Below are 7,473 nucleotides of genomic sequence, written 5' to 3' on the forward strand. Positions count from 1 at the left end.
GAAAAGGAAAAAGTCAAATTGTTTCTATTTGTAGTTTACATGATTACAATGTAGAAAGCCCTAATGATTTTACCTAATCGTATTAGAATTAATAAATGAATTCAGTAAAGTTTCAGGCTATAAAACCAACATACAAAAATAACTAGTGTTCTGTTCATCAGTAGCAAACTGTCTAAAAAAATGAAGAAATCAATCTCATTTATAATAGCTATCAAAATTGAATAACTAGGAATAAATTTAACCAAGGGGGATAAACATCTCTAGGATTAAAGCTATTAAAAATTGAAGAGAAAAACTGAAGACAAGTAAATAAGTTGAAAGATATTCTGGGTTCATGGATTAGAAAAATCAATATTACCAAAATGTCCCAAAGGCATCTTCATATTTAATGCAAATTTTATCAAAATATCAATGTCATACTTAACTGAAATAGAAAAAAATCCTAAAATTCATATGAAGCAGAAAAAAAAAATATTAGCTGAACTATCTTGAGCAAAAAAGGATGAAGTTGGAAATAACACACAAACTGTCTTCAAAATATACTACCAAGCTATAGTAACAAAAATAAAAGATACCTTCATAAAATCATACCCATAGATCATTGGAATGTAATAAGGAACTCAGAAATAAACTCACAAACTTACAGCCACATGACTTTCAAAAAATGTGTCAAAAAACACATTTAGCCAAAGACCCTCTCTTTGGTAAATACTTCTGAGAAACATGGATATCAATAAGTAAAAGAACGAGACCAAAGAATTCCAAGATGGAGGCTCAGAAGAATTCACAGTGTTTTAGCAGCTTTCCCAGAGTGAATTAAATAAGCCATTTTACAGTAGTAGAGAAATTTCTCTACCAAAGTAGAGAAATTGGAGAGAAAGCTGGGTGATAACTCAGTGAACTAGTATTCAGAGGAAAACAAAAATATTGTTTCCTAGAAAAGAAATCAATAGAATTAGTGAAGTCAATGGAGGATAGTGGTATTGTCAGGCATGCTATGGTTCAGTAGGGGAGGGGAAGGATTCCTTCCTCAAGAAGAAAGACACTTTTCCAGGAGCTTAAGGAAAGCAGATGCTAATCAACATATCTACAAATGGAGCAGATCATAAATTCAAAAAAGCTAGGCTGTGTTTACCAGGGAAAAACCCTGAAGTTCCTAGTTGGAGAGAGAAATGGCAATCCCCAAGAGTTACCTAAATCTTCAGGGGTGATCAGAGATAGGGAAGTACTAACTTCTTGAAAGGACTTATTGAGCTGACTTGGAACTTCTGCAGCTTACCACTGTTTTTCATTTTCTTCTTTTTTTTCCTCCATGTTCACATTTTATTATCTCTTTATTTTTTTATTTTTTATTTTTTTTGTTGGATACTTGCTTTTTGAATATACAAGGCCAAAACCCACATAGGCAATATTTTCACTGAATCATTGGTGCCAAACAGCCCCTTTCTGAGCATAGAACACCCTTCTGGGCATGGCAGGTTGGGGAAGAACAAAGGGTGCTTCATTTGGAATCTGACAGTCTGATCTGTGAAATAGAGTGTGTCTGACAGGGGACAGGAATCTGGGTAGGAGAAGAGTAGATGCAATATCCCAAGCCCACCCCTCCCCAAGCTTAGCACAAGGACAAAAGGCACATTTCAAGCCAGATCAGTCTACAAAGAAAGAAGATAAGCTTGTTGACCCAATGCCTTGACAGATTCCACTCTCACCCAGGATAAGACAACAAAGCCATTCTGAAAGAGAAAAACAGTTTACCCACCCCACTCCCCCGCAAAAAAGACTGGTCAGGCAAGATGGGTGTTTTAGTCAGCTTTTTCACAGCTGTGACTGTGAAAAAAAAGACCCCATTGGAACAACTGTAGAGGAGGAAAATTTTATTTGAGGGCTCACAGTTTCAGAAATCTTAGTCCGTAGAAGGCTGGCTCCATTTCTCAGGCCTCAAGGTGAGGTGGAACATCATGATGGAAGAGTGTAGCAGGGGGAACCAGCTCACCTGGTGGTCAGGAAGTAGAGAGAGAGAGTGAGAGACTCCATTTGTTGGATACAAATATATACCCCAAAGCCAAGGCTCCATTTACCCACTTCCTCCAGCCATACCAGATCTGCCTCCAATTACCACTCAATTAATCCCATTAGGGATAAATTCACTAGTTAGGTTGAGGCAGTCACCCAATCACTTCTCCTCCAAACTTTCTTTCATTGTCTCACATGTGAGCTTTTGGGGGGGGAGGGGGGATACCTCACATCCAAACCATAACAAGGGGATTGAAATCTGCATGCAATACTCAACCTTGACTTGGAGGAAGAGCTGAAATCAAAATAGATTTATATTTTAAGGTCTTCCTTACAGCTGGCAGTTTCTAAAAATAGAAACAGAATCAAAAGACTATTTTCAAAAACTTTTGCAACAATTAATCTGAACCTCTGAGTGATAAATAGCATATTAATTGATTGATGTTAACTAATAACTAGTCTCTCTTACAACAACTGTTCTACATCAACCTCGTTTTCTGCACCCACTTCACTCCTCGAATTTTAACCTCTGTCTCCTTACCCACTATCTTCTTTGCATTTTTTCTTTTCTTTTACTTTTCCCCCTCTTTATTTTTTTATCCCATTTCAAATTCAGCATAAAATTATTAGTATGTAACCATTTTCTCCTATGTTATATTAGTCCTCACCCAATTTCTCCTGTTAATAGAAATATATAGATACTTATAAAATACTTTTATAGTATATATTTATTTTTAAACTACTGCTGTTACTTGCACTCTCTCCTTTCAAAAAGTTGTTGGAGGTTGAAATTAACATTTGGATGTCAGTGAGCATCTGTTGACACTAAGATACACTGACAGCACAGGACAAATGGCCCCCTCATAAAAGAGAAAGAGAAATACATTTCGGCATATGTACAAGTCTAATACCTCTGAAAACATCAGATAAAGAGCAAACAAATCTACTCCCCCTCCACAGAACTTAAAATTCTCCAGCAAAGGAACCCATAGTTATTGAAAGTGATGAAATTCCAAAAAAAAAAATTACAAAAAAAATATTGACTTTTAAAATAGTTACTGAGCAAAAAGAAGATAGAAAGAAAGAAAGAAAGAAAGAAAGAAAGAAAGAAAGAAAGAAAGAAAGAATAAGGAGTGTAAACACAGGAGATAAAAGATAATTTCAATAAGGGAGATTCTGAAAAGAAGCCAATCAGAACTCCTAGAAATGAAAGACAAAATAAATTAAATAGAAATTTTACCTGAAAACACCACCAAAGAACTTCAGACCCTGAAGACAGGGTATATGAACCTTAACTCCCAGTAAACAATAACAGCGACAATGTTAAGAAACTAAACATAAGAGTCACTAGAATTGAAGAAGGCATGGAAATGCATGTTAATTATATTATGAATTTTTTCAATGAAATAACAGCAGAAAACTTTCCAAACTTTAAGAATGAGAAGGACATCTGCAAAAAGACGCACATAGAACACCAAATAGACAACAGCAGAAAATAACTTCCATAAAATACATTATATCAAAATATCTAACACAGAGAATAAGGATAGAATATTAAAAGTCACAAGAGAAAATCAAGTCACATTTAAAGGAAAACAAATAAGGCTGACTTCTGATCATTCAGCTCAGACTCTAAAATCTAGGAGGGCCTGGAATTAGATAACCCAAGCTGCGAAAGAGAACATTTGCCAACCAAAATAGTTATATCCTGAAAAGCTATCATTTAGAATTGTAAAACAAAAAAACAAAAAACAAAAACAACCCACAATTCTTTCAATGTAAGGATAAATGAAAAGAATGCAAGACCACTTAGCCAACACTACAGAAAATGCTTGCAAAAATGTTCCAAGCAGAAGAACCTTAGAACAAATCCCAGAGCTCTCAAATGGATGAAGCTACTAGAAGAGCAATCAAGAAAATGTAAATTAGGAGCTAATTAAATATATGAAACAATCAAAATGGAAAGAAATAATAAACATTGCTCCATAATAACTTTGATGATAAATGATCTCAATTCTCCAATTAAAATATATAGAATGGCAGAATGAATTTTAAAACGTATCTAATTATAGCTGTTCTCAAGAGACACATAGGCAAAGATCCACAGGCTGAAAAAAGACATTCCATGCAACTAGTTCTTGAAAATGAACAGAATATTCGTATTTTAAAAAAAAAGTTCAAGCAAACAGAAGAGAAAGCAATTTTACTAAACAAAGGTAGAGAGAACTCTCCAATAAGAATATATAATGATGAATCCTAAAACAAGGAGACTTGGCCGAATATTCCAGCTGTGCCTTCCTGGCGTGCAGGCCAACTGCACCACAGACAATAGCTCCACTCCCCTCCAGTCCGTATCCCTTCCTGGGCCAGGCTGGCACACTTGTCTTTTTCTTCCCAAATGGCCCTGCTCCGATGCCTATAGGTATCCACTGATTTAGAGCATATTGACACAGGATTTAAATCTAAAGCTAAGAGTCTTGTAACTATTAGGTGTGGGGTTTTACAAGAAATTGGAAATAGTTACAACCAGGCAGCACAAGTAGTGAAGAAAACTCAAAACACCAATGTATCAGTTCAGCCCACCAAAGCAACAAATATCAACAAACAACTGAAACCTACTACTTCTGTGAAACTGCTACAGATGGAAATGTTGGCCCTAGAGGATCCTTCTCCAACACCTGAGGATGTTCCCATGGAGGAAGAGAGCCTCTACCAAGTGTTTCCTGATTCTTTGCTCTGCAAAATCAAAGACAAGCATAAAGAGGATTGGTAAAATCCTCAGCTCTACAGTGACTACATTAAGGATATCTACCAGTATCTAAAACAGCTTGAGATTTTGTAATCCATTAACCACATTTCTTAGATGGAAGAGATATAAATGGATATATGCTATTCTGGTGGACTGGCTGGTTCAAGTCCACTCCAAGTTTAGGCTTCTGCAGAAAATCTGTACATGCACATTACTGTCATGGATTGATTTTCACAGGTTCAGCCAGTCTCCTGTTAGAAGCTTTTGTTGGTTGGGATTACAGGTCTGCTATTGGCTTCCAAGTACGAGGAGATGTTTTTTCCAAATATTGAAGACTTTGTTTACATCACAGACATGCTTATACTAGTTTTCAAATCCAAGAAATGGAAACTATTTTTGAAAGAACTAAAGTTTGAGTTGGGTCGATCCTTGCCACCACACTTCTAAAAGCCAGCATCAAAAGCTGGGGAAGTTGACGTTGAACAGCACACATGAGCCGAATAACTGATGGAGCTGACTCTTTCAATCAGGCAAGAGAAGGAAAAAAGAAGAAAAAGGAAAAGGAATTTTTAAAAGGATCTCAGAAAAATAGAGAGTAGGCCAATAGATTAGAGGAGGGGGATAAAAGGGGAGAGAGGGAATTAGGACATGAAGAACTACAGAGAAAAAAAAATCTACCAAATTATACTGTCTATGTATAAATACACCACAATGAATTCTGAGGAAGTTGGATGAATCGTGCCTACTAATACTGAAATCAATAGGAATAATAAAAGGACTCGCACAGAATAGGTTTTGAACCAAATCCAAAATCCTCACTGTATTTTGGGAGAAACCTGAAAGGCAATTACTAACTGTATAATCAGAAGATGTGATTTTTCACTGGAAAAATATTTTGTAATAGGTTATGAGAAGCATAGCATAAATTTTATAGAACTTTAGCTTCATTCTTCCAGGTCAGGAAATGCAGAAGGTCTGGGTGAGAAAAGAGCTCTGAGCAATACTGGTACTATAAGAGCATGGTCTTATATACTTGGGACTAAATGACAAACTTGTCATTCATGAGTTTGTGATTATTAGCAAAGTACAAGGCCATCTCATTTCCTCATCTAAAAAAATGGAAATACTGTCTCAAAAGTGCCTGGTAAAGATTAAACATAATAGTGTTGGACTCAATAAAATCTCAAAAAAAAAAGTTTACATTCTACATTCTCTTCCTCATCTTATACTTCCTAATCTGTCTAGTGGGAGTTTGATTGTAGTCCTATATAGAAAAATTTAGAATATAAAATATTTTGATAATGCATTAACTAGCCTTACCAGTTAAGAAGGTTCATATTAAACTTAATTTATGATCAATGAAGAACTTCTGTTAGGTCATAAATTAGCTTCTTGTTATTCTTCGTACACTGTCTTAGGCATTAGAAGAAGGAGGGTGCCGTGAGTCTCAATGCCATGTATGAAGGATAAGCAAATATCTTTCCAGGGTGCCACTTTGCTAAAAGCCTGCCATATGTCCATGATGCACTGAAGCATTAACAGCACATCTCATTTTATATCCCCACTTGACAAGCACAACTTAAAGCAAGAATGAGCTTGCACTAAGTATGCTTGTCTAATTCCCATTACTGCTAATTATGTGCACACATCAGGAAGGCCATATCTCTTCAAAATAAGACTTATTTTTCAAGAGATAGAGTACAAAAGTCAGTAAGCTTTCAAAATATAAAATTATTTAAGACATTTATTAACATTTATATACCTGCAAATAGTGTATTTTAGACCTTAACTACAATTCAGTTGTGGCCACATACCCTATATGAGTTTTCAAAAAATAAAAATTTTTACCCTAATGCCTAGCAAGACCTAGTGGCAATTTGTCTTCATAAAGAACCCTGGCAATGCTATTTTCTGAATTGCAAAGTAGAAAAATTGTCTCAAGGCTAAGTTGTATCAGTAAAAGGAATGAAACAAACAAAAGTAAAAACCTCCCTATATCTCCTTGAGTTCTATTAAACTAGAGTGTGCCATTTTAAAAAGGAAATGAGAAAATTTTCAACCAGTTTTTCAGGTGATTTTCAATTTTGATCTTTCTGATTATATAAGGAAATACTCATAAAATGTTTTGGGCATAACAATACAATATAAGACATTATAGAATATACTATATGAACACTTTTTTCAATGCAATTTCCCCAGTATGTTTATGATGTAATCAAAGGTTAAAACCTAACATTTTTTCAGTAATTCACTGTGGAGTACCTATTATCAAGGTTTTTAAGATTATAGGACTTCAGAGAGAAAGTATATTATTTTCATAAGGTGTGAAAATATGATATTGTCCAAGATGCAGAGGCTTACATTATTGCTATAGTAAAGAAAATTGAGAATACTCTTTTATTAAAATCTGCCTATATTTCTATGAGAAATCATTTTCTGATGGAATATTCAATAGAAAAACAAAATTCCTTTTTACACCACAATAAAAATAGCAAAATGAGTCAAAATTCAAAGCTTGGAGAAAAACAGAGTTTACACTTATCTTCCTTATCCCTAGTTGACAGAATATATATTGTTACTTTCATCCAAATCCCAATCCAACTCAGTATCTCTGAAGATTGATTGCTACTATTGTGCCTTTTGCCAAAGGATGTCTCATCAGATTTCCAACCTGTGAAAAGTCTTGAGATTTTATAGTTTGAGTCTTTCCA

General features: G+C 34.9%; 1 pseudogene across 1 annotated transcript; it reads left to right on the forward strand.

The window, feature by feature from the left end:
• The first annotated feature begins 4,262 nt into the window (after window positions 1-4,262).
• On the forward strand, window positions 4,263-5,257 carry LOC308653523 (G2/mitotic-specific cyclin-B2-like; annotated as a pseudogene). Its single transcript has 2 exons — window positions 4,263-4,364; window positions 4,436-5,257. The product of its transcript is annotated as a G2/mitotic-specific cyclin-B2-like (transcript).
• Window positions 5,258-7,473: the final 2,216 nt, after the last annotated feature.

This window comes from Spermophilus citellus, assembly GCF_964194105.1.
Source record: "Spermophilus citellus genome assembly, chromosome: 1".
Lineage (NCBI taxonomy): Eukaryota > Metazoa > Chordata > Mammalia > Rodentia > Sciuridae > Spermophilus > Spermophilus citellus.